The sequence below is a fragment of the Lygodium microphyllum genome, unplaced genomic scaffold, assembly GCF_053477565.2.
Source record: "Lygodium microphyllum isolate KBCC unplaced genomic scaffold, Lygodium_microphyllum_v1.1.10 scaffold_91, whole genome shotgun sequence".
Classification (NCBI taxonomy): domain Eukaryota; kingdom Viridiplantae; phylum Streptophyta; class Polypodiopsida; order Schizaeales; family Lygodiaceae; genus Lygodium; species Lygodium microphyllum.
Genome location: NW_028229574.1, coordinates 12,544 through 25,086, shown reverse-complemented (window position 1 = coordinate 25,086; position 12,543 = coordinate 12,544).

Here is a 12,543-nt window from a genome sequence, read left to right as displayed (position 1 = left end):
AGTCTAGGCATAGGATGAAATGCCTAAGGACAGATAATGGGGGTGAGTATGTCTCACATGCTTTTGAGTAGTTATGTGATGAGAGGAGTATTGAGCATTAGTTGATCGCCCCTACACCCCTCCCTAGAATGGTAGGACTGAGCGAATAAATATGACCATCTAGAAGAGGGTTCACAATATGCTTAGCCATGCAGGCCTACCCCAGCACTTTTGGGCTGAGGCAATTACGACTATCGTGCATATCATTAATAGATCGCCCTGTAGTGCCATTGATTTCCAAGTTGCAAAGGAGGTATAGATAGGAAAGCCTCCCTCTTATGTGCATTTATATATTTTTGGATGTGAGGCATTTTTCCATGTGCCCAAGGATAAGCGTAACAAGCTGGATCCTAAGAGTGTTAAATGCATATTCCTTGGCTATGGAAATGCAAGAGAGATGGGTTACCATCTATGGGATCCACAGGTGCAGAAATTCATCCGTAGCCATGATGTAGTCTTCCATCAAGACACGATGCATAGGCATCTTGAGAAGATAGTGGAGATACGTAGGGTTATATTTCAGGAGGAGCCACAAGCTCCCGTACAGCTAGCTAGACAACCTACAGCAGCAGCATGTACTCATGGCCAGGATGTTGGACAGAATGTTGAGTAGGCAGCAGAGCCTGCAGTGCGGCGTTCTGTAATATGATGAGGCTATGTGCAGGGGTGACAGTCACTCCTGGGAGAGGGCTATGTAGTCTGAGATAGACTCCTTGCATAAGAATGAGACTTGGATTTGGTTTCCTTACCTAATGGCAAGAAGGCTCTACCATGAAAATGGGTGTAGAAGAGTACTTGTGGACACCCCAAGCTAGCTTATAAGGCAAGACTTGTTGGTAAGGGTTTTAAACATGAGCATCGAGTTGACTTTAATGAAGTTTTTTCTCCTGTGGTTAAGATGACCCTTCGCTTGCTTTTGTCCTTAGTCGCACAGCTTGACTCGGACTTATTTGGATTATAAGACGACAACCAAGATGTCTTAAAAGGAGAAAATGAGGGAGGAAACATGAATCTAAGGAAAGGTTGTAGGCCGAAGAACAACAAGCAAGTAGTTTAAGAAAAGGAAAGAAGAAAGTACATTAGGAGACTTTGTCTTCCAGTTTATAAGGAATTGACAAGATCTAATAGATCTTTTTGGAGCTCCTATTAAAAAATCTTCTCCAAAATTTCAAGATCAAAGTCCATTTACAATCTAAACTTGTCAAATTAGTTAAGATACACATGTACATGCACATGCACATGCATGCATACATACACACAAACAAAATATATGTACACATACATACTCACACACTTATGTACTCATCTATGTTAGATAATTCTTACAAGTAGAATATATATGGAAGTTAGGAAGTTGCACTTTACTATCACTCTTTTTTATATTATAGCTATATTTAGCAATAAGGGGTGATTTTTGTGTAAAATTTTATATTGTGAATATTTTTAGAATCAAGTTTGTAAAATTTTTGTTTCTAAAAAAGCAATGTTGACATGCTTGAGCTCATTTAAGGCCAAGCAATAATTGTAAATAAGTAAGTGGAGAAAATGAATATGTTAGAGAAGAAATCAATAAATGAAGTTACAATAGCATCAATAGTTAAGAGCCTCATTGATACAAACTTAGAGATAAAAAGCCATCCTTACAAGGTAGCTTGTGTGCAAGGGAGTACTTTCACTTTTGAAGGCCTTTGACAAGAGCTTCATAAAGACAAACATAAGAGAATGAGAGAATGGCAAGAGGCCCAACGGCTTATTGAGTGAGGAGAAACCACAATATCAAGCTAATAGTAAGAAAGCAGCTAGGAAGATCCTTGAAGTCACTCGAGAAATAGGACTAAATGAAAGCTTGGACAAGTTGCATAAGTGTTAAAAGCACAAGAACAAGCAAAGCCTACATTGTTTAGTACAAAAACTTAGTCTACTCTGGTATAAAATGATTAGTTAGAGAAGGCATTCAAATGGTTACATAATGAGACAATTAGAGGACCCTTGCTTCAAATGACTAATACCATGGAATAAGTACAAAAATAGAAAGGGAAATTTTTTGTTTGTAGGCATGACTTAGGCCTCACATAGCCTATGCTAGAAAGATATATATTGAAGGCACATGTGGCAATCACAAGCCATTTCTTGTTCATTCAATCGGAAATATATTTTAATGCCATAGAGACAACTACTATACTAGCAAAGGAGGAAGATATTGAGAGCCTAAATAAGAAGCTCTCAATTATAACTTTGGTACCGCACTTCCAAGATCATAAGATGATTGTGCCAAAGAAGATTGGATACATTACTATAGAGAAGTTGGCTATAGCAACTAGGAGATCGAGAGAGCTTGCAACTAACATAATAAGTTATTGTAATGAATGAAGCTAAGAGGAGAGAGGAGAATGAGCAAAAGAGAGAGAAAGAGAAAGAAGAAGATGAAGATGATGAAAGACTAAAAGAGGAGAGAGAAAGATCGGAAAGAAGGGAGAAAGAAGGAGAAAGCCATGGAAGCTTGAGAGGAAGGTGAAGAGTCAGTTCTTGATTATATCTAGATGCCCTAAATTAGGTTTCTTACACTTTATATAACCTCATTAGTGTGACTGAGTATCTAACTCCTAGTTCTTGTGTATCCCACTTGTTATATTTGTTGAGATATCGAGCTCCACTCGTGATACGCCAGGGTGACCGTTGTGTATTTATGTCACCGACTTGTCAGTTGCAGATGCGGTTGGTACACCGCCCCTGAATAATAGCTACATGATAGCTATCCTTATCTACTCTAGTTCGTGGCTCAGTTAGTATGCCACCTTAGTTAGTTGAGTTTGGTTTGAGACCCATATCTAGGGTTCTTCTATTTCTTTGTACTTGAGTTCTTTTGGCTTACATAACTAAGAAGAGGAAAACTATTTTCAGCCTCCACCCTTGTGTGTATTCCCCCATTGTGCAAGCAAGAAAGCTACAAGTGAGACTCCTTCCTTCTCTCCCACAATCTTGACAATATTCCATCCCTACCTTGAGAGTTTTTTCCCTATAAAACAAAAGACAACTAGAGGGACTTGATAGAGGGGCTAAGAAGTGGGGTGCAAAGTACTACTCTATTCCACATTATAATGAGAAGGGTGGGTGCTGTCTATAAAAAACATGTTGTCCACTCCATGCTTGCTAGGGTAAATCTACCATAGCTTTTGATGGGCTATTCCAAATAGGGCATGCTACATGATGGAGCTTATGACACATACTTTAAGCCCATGTAGGAACCACATGACTGTAATTTAGGTAGGCAAAAAACTGTTTTAAATAGTGTGTAGTTTGCGGGTAGTGTGTGGTCAAAAGGGGACATAACTAGCTACTTCGTAGCCCGTTAGGCCTCCTTGGAGGTGAGGAAATTCATTCACAATAGTGGCTGGGCATCATGAGGCTTCTTCCAAGAGTAGGCCTTGCCATTTGATGAGTTATTCCTTGATGGATCAAGATCTCAAGTGTCTATCTCGCTGCCTAATGATTGTCTTAGGGAGATACTGAATGATACCTTCTTTGTCTATGGAGGGTTAGCTCTTCTACATAGTCCATTGAGGTGCCAATGAAAGGTTCAGTCAGCTGACATGTAGCACATTGTAAATCTTGGTGGTAGGGCAAAAGCTCTACTCAGTAAGCCAATTCACCAACTCTCTTGAGGATTTGGTAGAGGCCATAGAATTGGTGGGCTAGCTTATTACCGTTGCCTTCTTTGAGAGTGCATTAATGAGACTTAGGCACTTTCAAGAGGACGAGCTCTCTCTCTTGGAAGTTTCAATGCCTTCTTTTCTCATCAACATAAAGCTTCATATGGGTTTGTACCTTTTGAAAATTCACTTTGCATTTCTAAGGTAGGGCCTGCATGCACCCCAACAACTCGACTTCTCTGGGGGTTGATCTTACCATTGAATAAGACCTTAGGGAGAGGAACCTTATACCCATATAATGCCTCAAAAAGAGAAACCCCAATGCTAGAGTGGGTGGAGTTATTATATGAAAATTCAACCAAGTGGAGCCACATATCCCAATTGTGTTGTACATCATGACAAAAGTGCTATAGGTACGTTCTCAAGCCATTTATTTACCCTTTTGATATGGCCATGTGTCTATAGGTGATAGGCAGTGGATGAAGCATGCTTGCTATCCATAGACGTAAGTTGGGAGTTTTCAACCATTACCTCATGCTATAATTTTTGAAATATGTGGCTGAAGTCCTCATCCAACAAATAAGCTTCCTGAAGTTCTTCAATCCAATCACTATGTAACTCTAAAATGGAAGATACTCTGTATGCCCACATCCATGAGAGTGAATTAGCCATGATGTTATCTTTGTCTTGAGTGTGAGAGATGTCAAAATCATAGTTTTGCAAGGTTGCCACCCATCTCCTTTGCTTAGAAGTCAAGGTAGACGGAGTCATGAAGTACTGGAGGACTCAATAGTCACTCTTCACTCTAAAATGACTGCGATATAGATAAAGGTGCCATTTCTTAATAGTGTAGAGGATGACCAATATCTCTTGGTCATAAACATTCATCTGCATATCCTTATCATTAAGCTTCCTACTCTCAAAAGCAATCAACAATATGCTTGCATCAATATAACACCAATATCTTAGCCACCATTGGCATCAACTAAATGGTAAACTTATTTGAGAAGTCAGGGCATACGAGGATGGGGGCTGAAGTAAGCATTTCCTTCACAACCGTGTAAAGTTGTGATCAACAATATGATTCCTTCTTTAATTGATCAGCCAAAGGTGTTGCAATGGTGGCATACTACTTAATGAAGTGTCTATAAAATGAAGAGAGACTAAGGAAACCACATAATGAAGTAGTGGTGGATGGTGTGGGCTAGTCCTTTACACACTACACCTTTTTAGGGTTAGCCTCTATGCCATTCATGCTAACAATATGCCCCACATACTTCATTGATGTATGTATGAAGATACACTTACTTTCCTTAACAAAGAGCTGATGCTCTCTGAAGATATCAAATACCCTTTTGACATGTGCCAAGTGCTTCTCTTATGACTTTCTATAAATGAAAATATCATTGAAGAAAATGATCAAAAACTTGAACAAAAAGGGGTGGAGGATTTTATTCATGAGGCTCTAAAGTGTGGCAAGGGTATTAGTCAAACCAAAAGGCATAACTAGAAAATGATAAAGCCCACAATTAGTCGTGAAAGTTGTTTTGAGATCTCATCACCCTCCCTCATGTGTATTTGATAGTAGCGAGAGCACATATCAATCTTAGTGAAGAATTGTGCCCCATTTAACTCATCCAAGAAGTCATCAATCCATAGGATGGGGTATCAATTCTTAACTATGATTTTGTTCAAGTTCTTGTAGTCAATGCACATGTGGAAGGAGCCATCTTTCTTCTTGACTACTAGGATTGGAGATGCATAAGGGGAGAAACTCAATTCAATAAAACCCATTGACTTGCTTTGCAACTTCTTCACCTTCACACTTGGAGAGTCTATAAGATGGCTTATTCATTAGCTTGAAATGGGGCTCTAAATCAAGTGGGTGGTCCACTTGTCTCTTAGGGAGGAGGGTTGTAGGCATCTAAAATAAATCACTATACTCCTCAAGTAAAGCCTTCAAGGCTGAATCCTGAGATACTTTGGAGGGCTGATCTGAATTTTCCTTATTCAAGTGCAAGATAAATATCTACGAGCATTATTTAAACTCCCTTTTGAGTTGCTTTGCTATAATTAGCCAAAAATTAGCATTATCATGAACTCCATGTAGAGTTGAGAGAAGTCCCAATTTTACCCAAATGTTCTAGCCAATCACAACCTAGGATAACATCAATGGGATTGCATTAGTCAAGTTCGCATCAATGGGTCAAGTGCTGATGCCAATTTTACCCAAATGTTCTAGCCAATCACAACCCATAGATGTACTTGTGCAATTTCGCATCAGCACTAATGATCTCCACATACATGGTCAAGTTCATAAAAATTGATTTGTGTACTCTTGTATAGTGACATTGCATTGGTCAAGAGTGTATCACCATCATCCCAACCACTCTTTTTCCATGGGGGATACAAATACTTGAACCATGTGCATTTTAAAGTCTTCCCAATCAATAAACCGATGATTTCCTCAATTAATATAGTGCCACCATGTGTGGGCAAGCCCTTCCAATTGGAGAGATGCAAACATAATTTTTTGATCATCCATGTGGGGGTAGATATTTTGTACTTAGTGAGAAGGAACTTGTCATAGAGATCATTTGGGCTATGCTACCCATGAAGGCCTTGTTGTCCATACATACCATGATGTCTATACATACCATGCTATCCATTCATACCATATTGTGCATTTATCCCATGCTACCCATTATAGCCATGCTGCCCACCATTATTGCCATGTTGGCCATTAATACCATATTGTCCATGATTGGGCTAAGCCATATAAGTGGCATTGGGGCTCCTAGGAATAGTGGGGGAGCTTCTACCAATGGTGGGTGAGGGTCTCATTGGAGGGTTAGCTGCATGGATGATGGGGGATCTCAAGAGAGGCTCATCATTAACATGAGAGGGTTCACCAACCTCATAGGTGGAAGGGGGGACACCCTTGGATCCAAGAATGCACTATGGACCATGTAGTGGCTTTAGTGGTGGAGGCCATCGAGACTCGCGCTTGGACTCGTTTGCCTTTTCTTGTACCAAGTGGTGGCTAACTGGGCTACAAGAGTGGTGAGCTACTCTAGGGTTTATTGAGTCCAAGAATTTGAGAGGGCCATTTTCTCAATTTTCACATCCATTTTAGACAACATTTGGTTATGGCTAGCAACCATGTCATTATGCCTCTCCATGTGACGAAGGTCATGCTGACATAGAGTATGATTAAGCATGTTGTAGGGGTCCATATTGGGTAGTTCCTCATGCATATCACCATGATAATCTTGTGCCGAGCTAAGTTCATCATTTATTAAGGTATTGGAGCCCCATTTTTGACATGCATTGTATGAATGGCTTATGGATTGAGGGGCTTGAGCATCATCATAAACAACATCTTGAGCATTTTGAGCATAATCCCATGTACATTGAAATATCCATATGCTATGCCCATCACTGCATAAGTAAGAATGTTTGTTTTTTTTTTAGGACATGAATTGTCCCTCAGTTGTGGTGCTTAGTGTGTCCCTGGGAGTGCTCCTCCTTAGACAATGATATGGTGTAGGTGATTGTGTTACTCTAACATGGCTTCCTCCTTCTTTCTCCCTTCTTTCCTGTCTTTCTCTCTCCTCTTTTAGTCTTTCTTCTTCTTCCTCTTTCTCTCTTTCTCTCTCTTTTTCTCATTCTCCTCTCTCCTCTGAGATTCATTCATTACAAGTGGTATCAGAGCATCAAGCTTTGGTCCTTTCCTCTTTCTCTATCTAGTTCCCTTTTCAAATCAGAAACCCTAGTTACTCAAGTCATAAGTACATGTATAACAAGAAACACGACTATAGTCAGTTATAGCTTTTCTTGGAGCAAGCAAGAGCTATGGCTGGAGATTTTGACATATCTAGAGGTAAAATGGTTAACTTACTAGGTTGTCACTTCTTTTCATGCAACTTTTAGGGATCCCAAGATCAAAGTTGGAGGCTCAAGAGTCAGAAGAGGGCAAAAATCCTAGTCACATTTTGTTCTAGCCTCTCTCTCTCACTTCTCTTGCAAGCTGTCATGGCTGCCAGTCCCCCAAGAAACCTCAAGATCTTGCTTCATCCTCCTCGAAGACATCAACCAGTACTAGGACTTCATTCCTTGCACCTTGAGCTAAAGATTAAGTAACTAGTTGTTTGTTGCCATGTGTGACCTCTAAGACATCCCCCACAAATTGCAACACAATTTACACTAGCTACTCCTACTCCTCCAGTTCCATCAATGACCCTCCTACAACTCATCCAAGCTCTGGTCCACTTTGGATACTCATTCAGCACCCCCTCTTCCCCCTTCTAATACTCCTACCTGTAGAACAAACCCTAGAAGGTGGACAACATCTGGGCAGTTTGGGCAGCCATGGATTCTTCATCTGGATCTTTCTTAGGCATTAAAGCTCATTCAAGCTCCCCCACCTCTGAAATCTAAGCCCTCACGAGCTCCTTCAACCATTCTTGACTTCACTCACCCGGATTGAAGACATGGTGCTTAGCATGCATGGATTTCTTATGGGTAGCCATAAGAGCTCCACTTGAAGCTTTCTATTTTTGAAGATCAAGCTTGAGAACAATCACGAGAGCTCCTACCATCAAAGAAAGCATCAAATCCTTGAAGAATTCATCCATTGGAGTGCTCCACTCACCTGGGCGACTGACTTGATCCAGATCTAGTGACCAAATTGATTAAGATCTTCAACCTAGCATATTCACATGATGTTCCTTTTAATGTGTTAATGACTAAATAGAGGAGGAGTTTGACCAAGATGTTGAGTTTCAAACAACACAAGTCAAGACCAATTTTCTCATTGCATTTGATTTCATTAGTCCAAGAAACCCTATAAGGGTACCACCTACCATCACAATTGACCAACTCATAACTACAAGCACCTTCATAGTTGGAAGGTGGTTTGACCAAATTGACAACCAGTCTTGTAAGGATAGCAAAACAGGGTGGCTTAGGTACACTGAGGACCAAGGATGGATATGGAGAACAAATGACATGGCAAGGTAACATCCTAGATACTAATGATCATGCTTGATTTGCCTTTTACACAACCATTGCGAAAGAGAATGTTGATCTAACATGTTGTCCTTATCCAAGGTGATATGATACTTCATTTGATTTAGTGGGAAGAAAAAGGTACTTGATTATTCCAATCTAGAGACTTGGTGATGTCCCTCAATAAGTTTGTCCAAACTTTTAATAATTATCTCGATCTAGCCTTCCTCATGGCATACAAATATGAATGCATAAATATATGCATGTGTGTGTTTGGAGGAGAAGGGAAGACAATTAAATGAGTCTTCATTTAAGCATAGAAAGAAAATAGGATGTTCAAGTTCCAATTCGTACCTTGTTATATATCCATGTAGACAATTTGTTGGTACAATATTGCCTTCAACAAAGATTCATAGCATTGTAAGGTACATTTGAGTACATGCAATTAGATGGCAAAAAATATGAGGAGATGTGAACATTACTATATTCATTCATACAAAACATCGACAAGTTACATAATCGGAAACATAAGTTGTGGTAAAGAGCTATAACTTATAAGCAATTCAATCAATTCATGTGATGGAAAAAAATCAAAGTTCTATGCATTGAGAAAAATGCTCAATCAAAAATCTTAAAGAAAGTGTTTTTTAAAATGTATGTCAATTGGCTATTTTATTTTTTGCTGGATTTTTACCGTTGAGCTGTTGGCAAGTAGTTGGGAAAAATTGATCCTTCGATCGACTAAAACTCATGCACACACCTCTACCAACTAGGCTATGGCTCATTGGCTAAGAAAGTTACAAATATTAAAGTTCCAATATAAAAGATAGTGGGAGGTACAAAAAGGAACATGGTAGTACCATTTAATTAATCGAAAGCTAGCTTTTCTCAAATGTATTTGTAAACACAATACATAAACAAAAAGGAAATACTTCCAAACATTTAAAAATTTAGGAAAATGTTATGATAATTTGGCTTGGACTAATATCTTATGCATAGATGTATTGCCACTTGCCACTCACATAAGCAATGCATGTTTTGATAGAAGGTTAAATATGTGTGTTGTTATAGCCCTCATTGATAGGTTTAAATTAACTATTAAGTTGTTGACAAAGAACACTTTAAGGAACTTCCTAGCAAAGAGAAAAGGGAAAGGTTGTGCATTCTTGGGTCCTAGTCAACATAGGTTATTGATTTGTTTGTTTTTGGAATAGCCATCACAATCATGAAAATGTTTAACACACTATTTTTCTTTTGTAGTGAGACATGTACAGTTATTTCATGGTCCCTTAAACAAGTTCGCTTGCAATAAAGATATAATGCATGGAGCCATCTTAGTCTCGAAACTTGTGGAGTAGATGATGTTGACAATGAGTCTTAACACAAGTATCTAACAACTTTGTGACAGTGGATAGGAATGAGGTTATTCTTTTCAGGATGTGTGGAGTTAAAAGTAGCAAAAGCTTAAAATTGACATGATGAGAATAAAAACATTGGAATTGGGGACAGTGCTAGGTAGCCTAACTAAAAAGGTAGTATAGAATTCATCTTTTTAAAAGATAATAACACAAGATTATTCCCCATGTTTCATAGTCATCCATACAAGTCAACATAGGCATTTCAAGTTACATCATGACTTTATATTCACCTTATATTTGTGCACTAGCACGTGCTCATGCGGTATTATGCACAAATGTCAATATGAAAGTTGTCTTATGGTATCACACATAGAAGAGAAATACTTGAATGAATAAGTTTTTCTGGGTGAAACCCTGCATATATATAAGCCAAATGTGAATAGTGTGTCCAAGATAAATCATTACGATGTAACTAGGCTCACTATACTAGTGCATACAACTCCATTAGTGTGATGGTTTAGTACATAGAATGTGTATTAACTTTTTCAAATTCATTCTAATAATGCACAAAAAACCTTTGGTATATCATTGAAGAACTTTTGGCACTTAACAAGCTTTAGCTTTGTACATGCCTTTAGTGAGAAATAAAGAATGGTGAAGCATCAATGAACCAAAAGGAAAAGAAAAGATGAGCACATTTTTTCACTTTTAAGTTATCTTTTAGTTTTCTTTACACAATTGGATGAGCATGAACTTCTTTAAGTGTGAAATTAGTAAGTACAACGTTTAGGCTCTTCTTTGTCTTACATAGCATGCACAAGCGAAGTGATAATCTTTTGAAATAAGCCAACAAAGTCTAAAGCTCAAAATCCTAGAATAACACTTATTCACATTGCACCTTGGATGTTGGCAACTACTCAATTTAGGTATTATGGAACATGTTCATAAGTTTCTTAAACTTACTAATGATGCAAAAGAGAACAATGAGGGTCTCTTCACATCCACTGTCAAAATTATCAATGAAGAAATCTATTAGAGTTACCAAATGAACTATCTTTTTGAAAACTAGATGGGCCTCATTAGTCACACAAATCTAGGATGGACAATACAAGCTAGGAGATGAGCCTCATTTACCACTATACCACACTTGGAAATGCTCAATTTTAACACTTTTCACCATTATGCCACACTTGGAAGTGGTCAATTTAACATTTTTCACCCACATGTGTAGTGCATGAGTCACACGTCACAATTTGAAACAAAGACAACTCAAGTTGGTCATGGTGCATGCATAAAATTCATAAGGCTTCATTTATCCACTTTGACGATCAACATCCCTAACACACTAGTAGCAAGGGATAGAGGGTAGCAATTTAAATACTTACATATATTCTAGCAAATAGAGCTATGACTAGTTGTGAGATGCTTTTGAAGGACTTTGGCATCAAAGGAACTAATTGAATGATGTCAATGTCAAAGACATCCCTATGAAGCCAAATTTCATGACATTGAGAATAAAAAAGACAATATGATGCACTGGCATAAGTTAATGCCCACTAAAAGAATATTCATTATGAGTTCAAAAGATGAGATCATGCCTAATCAATTAGACATGGTGTCTGAAAAGAGAGTGCATTTTATTTTTTAGTAGCCAACACATTTAAAAAATGATGAAATTTTATAATGCTAACCATTGATTGAAAAAAGGGAGGGCTGCATTTAGTACTTTGATTGCATATGTTGTGAGCATGCACATGCCACATAATGAAGGAACAGGAAAAACTAATGGATATTTGTTAACAAGATAAGTGATCGTGTCACTTGGATACCCTTAGGAAGAATATTTAGACTTAATAATTTATGGTTTTTGAGAAGGATTCCAAAAGAAGAGGAAAATTACTCTTGAAGTAATAAGACATGATGGGATCCACTTGAAAGTTAAGTGGTTGGCCCATTAATTCACCACTTTAAAATTATTTGATTCATCCTAAACTTCTTTTAATCTTCTTTCAATTGTTAGGTGTTAAGCACTTGCCATTGTAAAGGTTTCAAACATAATAGCAATAACCCATGAAAATATCCAACATCTTACTTAAAAACCATGAAGAGAATGATGTGTTTGGATCCCAACCTCACAACTATACTATCAAACCTTTAGTTCTAAAAATTTTGTGATAATTTCACTTTTCTAAGCTTGATAAATATTACTCGCAAGTCTTTTAACACAAAAAATTGGCTATTTAGCTATTTGGATGTTTTTGCATGTAAATGTTTTATGATGGACTCATATAAGGCTCAATTTCCACTTGCCACATCTAAGTTCAACCATAAAGGCAGTCATACTTTGCACAAAGTAGGACAAATGGTAACATGCTCATTTCTATGGTTTACACAATAAGTCCAATTGTGCCACATTTCCCTTTATACTTCATCACGTGCCAAGTTGTAGTTAGTTTTCCTACTTAGAGGCTTTAGACATTGATATT